Here is a 12,398-nt window from a genome sequence, read left to right on the forward strand (position 1 = left end):
ACGAGACAGCTTTGCTCTCTGCTAAGAGACTGGCCACCGTCCTGGGGATGATGCCTGAGCAGCAGAGCTCTAAGACTGCCAAATGGCTAAGGAAAAGCTATTTGGGAGGGTGGTTTGGGGAGACAATCCTTATTAATGCGGTCAAGCCCAGACTTCCAACTACAGTCATCAGGTAAATAACTAAAAGCATTACAACGAGAGTGGGCTGTGCTTCTGCCTTGTTGATTAGATCTAGGAGGAGGAACTCAGCTACTGTGGTGTAATTTTCTCCTGCCGTTTTGCTCAGATATTTGTTCACATTAGGTAAGCAATCTTGTCTTGACACGCTCTGGAGAACAACTGGCAAAAACCGATCATGATCATATGCTCCCGCTAGCGGTGAACAGCTCACTTCCTTTGGTCAACGAGGACAATACTGATTTCATCCAACATGCCATTCTGAAATGTAATCACTTGTCTGTGTTATCCCAAACCAGCTGTAACATACATTATCTACCTAGATTGTTCCAGTGTGAAGCTGGAGCACTATGAATGCCACCAAGTCACAGTCTAATAATGGGAAATACATAGGTATCAATGTTCAAGAGCTGTTAGTGGCAAGTAGGCTAAATGGGACTGGAAACAGAAGAAATAGTCTCTGACAGATCTTAAAGAGGTAGTAACATTTCCCAGTTCTTTGAATTCTTAAATCAAAATTACATATGCTAGTGAGCATTTCAATTACTACTGTTTCCAGGGTCTGAGGGCACTAATAGGCCTTAATGGGCCTGATCATCCTCGCCTGAGGCAGCCACTTGCACCTCCTGCCCATGGGCCCAGGAGCCCCATTTAAGCTCAACCCTGGGCCTTCAGTTTCTCTCTGAGCTGCCCTAGAGGAGCACTGATCTCCAGCTGTCACGCTGTCATGCTATGAAGGTTCGATAGCAACGACTGAGACAGTAATATAATAATAATAAAAAAGATGTTTATTTCCTCACACAAGTTCTTGGATTAGTAACATCCATTAAAATAATGCGATTACTAATTTAGGAAGGATAACACAAAACCATCAGTTACTGATTTAGAAAGGATAACCTGAAACCGTCGATTACTGCGTTATTAATTGGAAGGACTGCTTATCCCTACTTGAAAGCTTTCTTGTTCACTCTCCTAGTGAGAGGGCTCTCAACCTCGAGGAGTTACCTTAACCCAGCGTCCCAGGAAAAGGGGAGGGGGGGGATACTCACGGTCCAGCCGGAGAGGATGATCAGGTCACGTTCCCGTCCCTGCTCAAACTCTCCTAGCTCCCAAGTCTCTTTTTATACGGCTGGGGCTCTGGGCAAACACTGCTTTTGCTGACTTTTAGCAAGTTTCGCAATCACAGGACTGTCTGTTTGTCTGCTTGGGAGGACCCTGCTAGCGAGGCAAGACCACAACACCTCCGTATTGTTTCTTCCCTCCCCGGGGGTCCGTGCAGATTCCAGGTGGCAGACTTCACTTCTCCAGTCTTGTTAATCATTCCGCAGCCTTGCGCATATCAGTCCTTGCGCATATCGGTTGGTAGACTTCTTTAGTCCTGTTAAGTCCTCTGTTCAGCAGCTTTGTGCACGTCAGCTCTTGTGCTATCAGTTCTTCTGCATATCAATTGACAAACTTCAGTCCTGTTAACTCTTCACTCGCCCGTCAGTCCACCCCGTGACCAGAGTCACAGCCGTACACCCCCCCTTTTTTTGCCCCTCAAGGACAATCATGGGTTTGATCTTGTTGTTGCAAAGGCAAGTAGCCTGTTTTTAAAGCATTTACCTTAGCAAAGATTGTGCGTAATATTAAAGCTTTCAAGCAGACAAAAGCAATACATATAATGATTATCATGAGTACAATTATTATGACAGTTTGTAAGCCCGACGCGAGCCAAGCTGATACAGACAGTCCGAAATTTTGGAACAATTTTTGCAGCCAATTAAACCCGTTATCATTATGCTGTTTAATGTCCAAAGCTAGGTGTTTAAGGTTTGTGATCTCCCCTTCAATCAGGGTCGAATGGTCACTCAGATTGAAGCAGCACATGCCTTTGAATTCTTCACATCCATGGTTGTGTCGTAAAAGAAGATAGTCAACTGCCGCTCTGTTTTCTAATACACCGGCACGCAAGGCTTGCACATCTCTAAGCATTGCTGATAAGGCAGCAGAAGTGGTGTTGATAGTTTTAGCTAAAGAACATGCAATCTTTTTTATAGCTTGATAGTTCATAGCAACTCCCACCCCAGGTGTAAGGAATGCTGCAGCTGAGATTTGTGATGCTGAGAATAAGATTACTTCTGAATTACATTCAGGGTTGAGGGATGAGGCCTCCCTCCTCTTTCGTGTTTGATTCCCAGCTATTTCCTCAATCTCTTGTTTGCTTGGCATATAGATGCTCAAGCGACCTATGGTACAGGGGCCACCAGTAGCATTGGCTGGAATGTAGGAGTAAGCTTTTACCCCGCATAGCCAAAACATTCCTGTAGGGAGCACAATATGTGCATAGTTAAAGGTTACATTGGTTGTTTGATGACATTTAAGAGGAGGCCCATCTTCCGTAAAATTGTGGCACGGTCGGGTTTTGCTGGTACAATTTACCATCATAGCACACTCAACCGCAGGAAACATTCCTTTCACCTTAATTTCTATCATTGCTTTGTTATACTGTGTTGTGGCGGAACCCCATCGAGACATCTGATTAAACGTATTAGTTACTTTGAAATTTGCTAGTATTGCCTTGTTTTGCACTGTCTCTAGGGGTATAGGGAACCCAATATTGCATGTGGTGTAAATTTGGGCCGCCGAAGTTCCTCCTTCTAGACAAAAGTGAGTGGTATTTAGTATTTCTCTAGCTAACTTTTCCCAAATATTGACATTGCTGCCCCATGGGTTTGAGATCAATGTTGTCACCAGGGCTGTCTGGAGTAGGAACACAAGTCTCCACATGGTATCCTGTAAGAGAACACATTTAGGTTTTCCTCGAGGCAGGGTGCCTCGGAATAAGTGGTTAATAATCAGGAATTATCCACCGAGAACTGATTCGATGGTTTTTTCCTGTGACATCAAGTGCTTCCCATGCAAGGGGTCCTCGGGGTTTAGACAATGTTAACGGGACTACTCCAATTTGTGGTAGTTTTACCATCACAGGCTGTCCTGGTTTACCACGTGCAGGATCAATGTCAGGATTACCCTTAACGATGCCCGTATCGATAAGGCAAAAGGCCTGGGTTCTGGGACTACCAAATGTTCCCCATCGATTATTAAGTAGATGCACAGCATGGTTAATGCGTAGGTCCCAACTCGCTTTTTCTACTTGAGCATATCTTTTAAGTAAGCCATTGGCCCTTTCCACCATCCCGTTTGCTTGGGGATAGTAGGGGGTGTGGAATGTCCAACTAATCCCTTCTTGTGTCGCCCAGTCCTGTACTACACGGGCTGTAAAGCGAGTCCCATTATCGCTTTGTATTTCCTTTGGTACCGGTAATACACTGAACCATTCTTGTAATACCTTATGGCCTCTGCTTATTTCTAAGGCAACTGCTTTGTATTGCCACCCCGTGGCTATCCTATGTGAAGAGGCATCGGTGAACCATACCCCATTTAGGTCAGACTTTTCAGTGAGTGGTTCAGCTACTGCAATGGGAGATCTTGGGTAGCTTGGTACTGTTTCTGGTACAAGGCTAGTTAGGGGTAATTGGTATTTGGTTATCTTTACTGGTCCCTCCTCTATTTCCAGGCTATCTTGGATTCCTGATAGATATGCATACCATTTACGAACTGTTTGTCTCTGGGCTATACCTTCAGGGGGTGGTGTTCCTCGTTTCACAGCATCTAAAATGTGGAAGGGCCCTCTTAAGATTACTTTCTGTTGGGTCGCTATTTTTTTCGGTGGCCTTCACAGCCCTTACCATGGCTAAGATTCCTTTTTCCCATTCACTATATCTTTGTTCTGCCTCCTTGAAAGCAGTGGATTCAAATAAAATTGGCCGTTTAGGTTCACTTGTTGGTGATTGGAAGATGGCACAATAAGTTGCATGTGTGCTAAACCCCCACTCTACATCAAGAGGGTTCCTGGGATGCATGGGACCTAGTCTTTGATACTGATTCATTGCTTGCATTATTTGCATTAATGCTTGTTCATGGGTGTTGTCCCATTCCCATTTGCTATTCTTTCGCATAAGGTTATAAAGAGGTCTGGCGATTATCGAGAATCCTGGGACATGCTTTCTCCAATATCCCAACGTACCCATAATTTGTTGCAACTCCTTTTTACAAGTTGGGTTTTTGGATTTTTCTAAAGTCTCGAGCACCCTTTCAGGGATTGCTTCTGCTCCTGCTATCCATTTGGCGCCTAGGAAGGTCACTGTTTGGGCAGGTCCTTGACATTTCTCTTGTGGTATCTTTAGCCCTATCTCAGTCAGTTTTTCCCAAATTAAGTGGGCTTCTTGTCGCACTGCCTCCTTTTCAGGTCCCCCTATTAGTATATCATCTATATATTGATAGACTTTTACTCCAGGGGTTGTACCAAGCGAATCTAAGACTTTTGCTAATGCATTATGAGCGATGGTGGGGGAGTGTTTGTATCCCTGGGGCAGCCGAGTGAAGGTATATTGAATGCCTTCCCAGGTGAAAGCAAATTTGTCTTTATCTTCTTTTATTAGCGGGACCATGAAGAACATATCTTTTACATCTAGTGTGGCCATCCAGGGGTGGGCTGCAGTCCTAAGCTGACTCACCAGTTCCGCTATATTGGGGACCGCAGCCACAGCCGTGAGGGGAGCGGTATTAGCATTCAATCGGCGATAATCTATTGTTAATCGCCATTCTCCATTTGGTTTTTTGACAGGCCACACCGGAGAGTTATAGGGGGAGTGGGTGCGTTCTATAATCCCTTGCTCTTCTAGGTCTCTAATGACTTTGCTTATCCCGGATCGTGCAGCAGATGCTAAAGGGTATTGTTTAACATTAGTTATCTTGCTAGGCGGCAGCGCGGGGGAGGTTTGCAAAAGCTTGATGTTAGCTGTTCCAAAGCTCCACCGGGTACCGTTTGGGAGTATCCAGTTTCTTCCTCGTAAAACATCAAACCCTAAAATGTTGTCATTTCCCTTTGGGTTTATTACTACCTCAAATTTGGTAAGACGTTTGTCTCCCGGGAGCCAGGCACAAAGTTTTGCCAAAGGACAAGATTCAGCAATTCCTGTAACTCCCTTTATAAAAATTGATCGTCTAGATGGTTTGATATTTAACCTATTGGCTGTCTGTTTGTCCAAAACACTTATCTGTGCACCAGTATCAATTAAAAAAGAAACTTTGTGTTTTCTAGGTCCTACCGGAATCACAATCCGGGGTTCTAAACTTTCAGGCCGCTGCGCTATTGATAGTACTCGGGTCGGTTGGCCTGATTTTCGACCAGCGCTACCTAGTTTTTTAGATCATGCAACTCTTCTCGTAACTCCGAGAAAGGGTTACTAGGTTTAGATTCTTGTTTACTATCTTGTGAGCCAGGTGGGGCGGATGGCAGAGTCACCCCTTTCGCTTGTTCCAGCTTGCTCACTATCTGTTCTATGTCCTCTGTTTTCTGGTTATGTAGCATGGATCGTGGAACACCTAATGCCAGGGCATGTCGCCACAGTCTATTTCGTTTCTCCCTGTCTTCTTGTTTAGTTCCCATTTCCTTGTTGTGCCGCCTGGGGGGGGAATGTCCTCTCCTCGGGGCATATGAGGCAGTAGCCTGTCTAATGCGCTTTTCCCGTGGTTTGGTATCCATCCCCATCTCTTGCGCAGTTCGATGCACTTCTAACAAGGTATCCGCCCATGTCGGTATTGGCATGGGGGGGGCATTGAGGTTATTATGATTGTGTGCCTCTGCAGCTACAATGCGATCTCGTATTGCTTGTAGCTTCAGCTTTAACACTGTAGGCGATCCCCGTATTAAAGGCGTTAGGCTGTTTGGGCTTACCGGGGCTTGCATGGGGACGTCATAGGCTCCCCTTTCATATATCTGCTGTACGCAAGCTGCCTTTTGTATGGCTTCTGTAAGCTCACTGTGGGTATTTATACCTATTCTCAAAGGTTCTCCTCTGTTCCTCGGGTCCTGTCCCCCTGCCCAGTAGGCTACTCGGGAGGTGAGGGAGCGATTCCCAACTCTACCCGTCAGGAAAACTCCTGGTCCCCAATATCCTGATGCCTCCTCTTCACTTAGTATTATGCGATCACCTCCTGTTAAGGATACCCGCCACAAATACTCAGTTTCTGTTTCTGTAGGTTGCCTGCAGTATTTCTCTTGCAGTTTTCCCATCTCGTCTCCTGAGTAAGGGGTAGTTCTAACTGTGGTTCTAGCATTACCCCCATGGGGTCCTGTTGCGGTTTCGGTTTTTACAACTGGCCGCACATCCAGAGGTGAGGGTTCTGGAGGGTACAAATCACCATCGTCCTCTGAACTACTGCTGTTTCCCCATATATCTCCGTCCCATTCGTCCGGGTCCTCCACCAGCATTTTTCTAATCTGAGCTGCTGTGGGGGGCTTCCTTGCGGTTGAAAGGATGAGTTCTAACTTGTTTTGTAATTTCTGATTTCGCTCTTTCTCTAATTTCAATTTTCTTTCAAGATCTACACACTCCTGCACCTTTTCTTGTAACTGTTCCTTAGTTTTTTGATGGGTCCGATTGGCTTGTTGGGCCGCCAGTAAACAGGCCCCTAAGATGGCACATATACCGCCTTTTCCTTTCCCATCTCTTTGGTTACCTCTGACTTCCTCTATCCTACACACGACAGAGGCTTCATTTTCCCAATTATCATTTGCCCAGTCAATCCCAGGGCTTGAGGGTCCGCTTCCGTGCCTTCTCAATAACTCACGCAGCGACATAGTTCAAAAATATTTCTATCCGGTTACCCCAGCTTATGTATCCACTAAGTCTGTGTCCTATCCTATCCTTATCCTATCCTGCCGACTACGCCAAAAACTGTCACGCTGTCATGCTATGAAGGTTCGATAGCAACGACTGAGACAGTAATATAATAATAATAAAAAAGATGTTTATTTCCTCACACAAGTTCTTGGATTAGTAACATCCATTAAAATAATGCGATTACTAATTTAGGAAGGATAACACAAAACCATCAGTTACTGATTTAGAAAGGATAACCTGAAACCGTCGATTACTGCGTTATTAATTGGAAGGACTGCTTATCCCTACTTGAAAGCTTTCTTGTTCACTCTCCTAGTGAGAGGGCTCTCAACCTCGAGGAGTTACCTTAACCCAGCGTCCCAGGAAAAGGGGAGGGGGGGGATACTCACGGTCCAGCCGGAGAGGATGATCAGGTCACGTTCCCGTCCCTGCTCAAACTCTCCTAGCTCCCAAGTCTCTTTTTATACGGCTGGGGCTCTGGGCAAACACTGCTTTTGCTGACTTTTAGCAAGTTTCGCAATCACAGGACTGTCTGTTTGTCTGCTTGGGAGGACCCTGCTAGCGAGGCAAGACCACAACACCTCCGTATTGTTTCTTCCCTCCCCGGGGGTCCGTGCAGATTCCAGGTGGCAGACTTCACTTCTCCAGTCTTGTTAATCATTCCGCAGCCTTGCGCATATCAGTCCTTGCGCATATCGGTTGGTAGACTTCTTTAGTCCTGTTAAGTCCTCTGTTCAGCAGCTTTGTGCACGTCAGCTCTTGTGCTATCAGTTCTTCTGCATATCAATTGACAAACTTCAGTCCTGTTAACTCTTCACTCGCCCGTCACCAGCTCAGCTCAGCTCAGCTCAGCGTGCAGACTCCATTGCTCTGGACCCTGCCCCGTGGACTGACTTCCCAGCTTGACCCTGGACCTATCTTGTCACTTTGGGCCTGCCCAGTAGGCACTGGACTGTCTCTGTCCCTGGTTACCCTCACCAGGCCTGATCCTGACTCTGACCCGCAGGCTGACTTCTCAGCTTGACCTCATACCTGCTTCATCACCATGAACTCTCCTGGTCATCCGGATTCTTGGCTGAACTCGGCTACCATCTCTAGGTCTTCTCTGCCCACCTGGCTCAGGGCCAGAGGGACAGGCCCTGGCTGCAGCCTCCTGAGCTTATCATTCTACACATCCTGAATAGGGAAAAGGAAGGAAAAAATGGGCACTTCTATGGCATAACTCATCTCATCGTGTAGCAGATGTCTAAGATACTCACATGAACCATTCTGTAAAAATACCTGTTACTTCTTTTTTTCTCTGCCTCCCTATTGAGAAGAAACTAAGATGGAAGACAGAAACGAAGGCATGCTTAAAGGTATATCTCTAGGTGAGATGAATTCCATAAGCAGGCATATGCATGTAGAGCTACTCCAGATTTATTACAAATAAACCAACTATTCCTTCACTGCCATATTTATAACTGTGATACTAATATTTGTTTAATTCAGAAAAGGATATTAAAGTCCACTGGTTGGATTCCAACTGTTTCCAGTCAACTTGATAGCATTCTGCTAGACAAATGTCTGATAGAAAACACTCTTTGATTAATTCTGCTCATTCCTGCACCAAACCAAGCTCCATTCACACTCATAACAAACTGACTGTCTGACTAGTAGGTACATGGACGTATGAATTCATGAGCTGACTTTTGAAGGTGTGCAGGATATACAGAGTTACCTGTGAAGACAGAAATGGATGGTCAGCATCTTTGGGGACAATAAGGTTTCAAATGCATTTGTCTGCATGGGATTACAATGATATTCCAGAGTAGATGTCAGCTGCACTTAAACTCCACGACTACGAAAAGAGTTAAATTCATATCCATTTTCACTTATCATGTCTTTATTAAACCAAAGGTAAGTAGCTGCAATTTGTTTGCACAGAAGAATACATCACTACAATCTGCTGCTGCTGTATCAATTCTATCAATAAATTGGACATACAAGCCACAAAGAACACGTGTGAAAATGAGGCTATTCTAGGATTCCTAGACTGTAACATTCTAGTTCCACATTGTCCTGAAATGATGTTTTGCTAAATTTCAGTCTACTTTTAAATAGAAACAGACTTTATCTCTGTTATTTCTGTTTTGTATAACAGAGATGGTCTCTTTCCAAAATGTTGAGAAGATTTGGATTTATTCCACTCTTGCTAATACCCAGCACTCTGAAAAATAAGGAGAACAGGCTTTTATCTATCTGGTTAACGATGGAGCTTCTATATGTGTGTATAGACATCTGGAGATCAAGGGTCTATAAGCAAATCTGGTAAATAATCCAGTCCTTATTGGGGGAAAAAAAAAAAAAAAAAAAAGCTTGCAAGCAATTACATAGCAACTTATGCTTGGATCATACAAGAACTTCCAAAGTGAACACAGATGTTACTTCCCAGTTGAGAAAGCAAGCAACTCCACCTGTGTTGAAATCCAGTGTTGTAGCAGGCAGGATTAAGCAGTGGGTGTAAGAAAATGAATGGCCATCCTTCATAGCAAAGAAACTAGAGATGGGAAATAGATCTTTCAGCTACTAATTTCTAAGGCCAGGAAAATGCAAATTTCATACTATCCAGTGCAACTAGTAAATCCCCTCCTACACAATGTAAGAGTTAGAAGAAAGAAAAAGAGAAGTATTTTTTTTTAATTTGATCTTAGTATGTAATATGGCTCAGATATCTTTCTCAGCTCCAATATTTCAGGATACATGAGAAAGTAACCGAGTTATAATTGCACTCATTGACTTGGATTCCCCGGTTGGAAGGACAAGATGTGAGGTTTTTGCTGTCTGTGCTTTGGCTGTCTATGATATAAGGTATATGATCTCAGAAGTAATCGCCTTCACCTAAGCTCTGCATCTCGTGTTCTTCATAGTTTACAAAGAAGATTCATGGATCCTGGGCTATGAAGATGTCTCTTCTAAGAAAAGATGAACAGTGCTCAAGAAGTGCCCCCCTTTTTTCTTTATTAACTTTAAAGGAAGATTAGATTGACGAGGTCAGATGAACTCAAATCTGCTGCAGAGGTTTAAATTTGGGTAAGATAAATCCATGTGCCCACCTATGACTGGAATAAGCTGGGACAGCCTTTTGCTCAAGCCTATGACTAGATGCATAGTCAACTATCTGAAAAGAGCATGTCGGATATTTTTGTGCCACAACACTCAGATATGATGCAATGCAATGTTGGTCAGTACAATACAATACAAGATAATACATTAAAACAAGTAGCAGCAGTAAACAATAAATATCACCTATTTACAAAATAGAAGCTCTCCAAATGATGTATATATATAACTGATGGTATTATCAACAAACATTGAAAAATGGAAACTTTCTCAGCCATCTACTTATTTAGAATCCCTATTTTCAAACAAATATATACGGTCCGAAAACTTTCTCAGCTCTGTGGACACGCTGTGATTGTGCTTTGCCACCAGATGGCAAAGGCACAAACCTGAGTGTATATAAATGTGTATACACTGGTGCTGATGTTTTCCGGTAAGTTGAAGATGGCTATTTTATTTGTTGGATTTTTCTTTAGCCATAGTAGGGCGCTACATTTTAAAAAACTTTTCTGAAAATCGTCATAATTCTCCTGCACAGGTTAATTATGAAAAATCATACAAGGGGACGTCCATAGGTAAAGGAGGAAGTGACACAATCCAGTATTATAGCTGGGGAGGCAGCACAAGTATTTTGGGAAGCAGAGTAAAGGGAAGACAAGAGGATTTTCTTCTGTGAGGTGAATTGAATAACTGTGAAACTTCCACCTTGCAGTAATTAAGTTACTGTGCTCCTTCAGCAAATTATCCATTATGAATGTATTAATTATGTCACCAAATATGTCAAAAGTTCAACATCTGCCAACAAGAGAAATACAGGGAGTTACATTATCTGTTTGTGTTAGACTAACTGACTCTCAGGATTCAGTTCATCTCGCCTAAATTCAGGCATCCTACTGAAGTACCTCATGCTTGTGCCTGGGTGGTTTGAGATCTCTCAGTAGAGATAAAAGGGAGAAATTAGGGAGGATTGTGGGTGAAAACGCTCATGTCATCTACCAGGAAGTATGTAAAAGCTTTGTCTGAATCTAATCTAGTCATCTAAACCCCCTCTGTACTCAATGGAGAGAGTCAGGCAGCTCCTGGAGATGATTCAACCCACCCTAAGGAAGAAGCGCTCTGTGAAGATGCTAACTTCTTTCTCTCTGATGAACATAGAGGAAGCCTGATTAGCTTTAAGTAGGTCACTTGCATACAGCTAAAGCTCAGTAAGGAAGTCTTCCTGTATGTTTTCCCCAAGTGTTTCACACCTATGAGCATTTGAAAGAGTAATCATGGAGCCTGGCCTCCTGCATTGCTGTGGTATGGAAATACGGTGTGATGGCATGGCGCAGAACTGCAGGCTTGGGAGGGTAAGGCTGGTGGATTTCCAGGGCAGGATTTTTGGTTTTTGTTTTTTTACACATGCACGTGCAATTTCACACATGCTTTCTCCATGTCATGTTGATTAGGCTCCATGCATCCCAGATTTTGGGATGTGCATAGTTTACTGTGCACATAAAGACAGTCAGAACAGCACACGGTGCAGCTCAGTGTGATATTTCAGAGAATGTGAAATGCATCTCCTGGACATAGCTGTGCAGTAGATCCAGACCCATCATGGATCTTGAGCACATGCCACATGTCTATACAGCAGATGGGATTCATCTCCCCGCAGTTAAGCTATTTAAAAGTTAGGTGACTAAATCTAATCTTCTTGTCTAAACTGCCTTTGTAGTAAAGGAAGGAGACAGGCCGTTCAAGAAGATAATTCATCATCTCTCTCTTCCAAACTCATCTTATAGGGAAGTGGGACATTTTCCATTTCCACTCATTTCCTGCTGGTATTTTAAATGCTATCTTAAATTTGCCCTCACTCCCACACCTGCAGAAAGAGAAGGAAGGTCAGAAATAGTGGGGGAGTCATTGATATTCCTGGTGGAGGCTGCTCTCCAAAGATCTCCCATCTTTGGGCAAATAGTGTTTCTCTTCAATGGTGAATTCCTACTTCTCTAATCTTCCTTTTGCATGAGAGAGCAATGTTGAAACACTGAAATGTCTTCTGGGTCAATTATGCTAAATTTCAATTGAGAAAAATCAAAATGCTTCACTTTGATCATTTTGAATCATTTAATTTCAATAAAGAAATTATTAGATATTTCAGAATGTATACCATAGACATTGCACTACAGTCATATAGCATGTAATAACAGAGTGTGTTTTGAATTAAATGAAACCAGACAAGAAAGTAGGTATGAAAAATGCTTTGGAAACTGGAAGTGCTTCTCCATCTCAAATGTAACAACGGATCAAAGTCAAACTATACGAGCTGACTAGCTGGGCAGTTGGTTTAAAAGGAAGTGCTAAAAACATGAGAATAGGAGCACTTACAGAGATGATTTATTTATTTAT

Source organism: Apteryx mantelli, unplaced genomic scaffold, assembly GCF_036417845.1.
Source record: "Apteryx mantelli isolate bAptMan1 unplaced genomic scaffold, bAptMan1.hap1 HAP1_SCAFFOLD_49, whole genome shotgun sequence".
Classification (NCBI taxonomy): Eukaryota; Metazoa; Chordata; class Aves; order Apterygiformes; family Apterygidae; genus Apteryx; species Apteryx mantelli.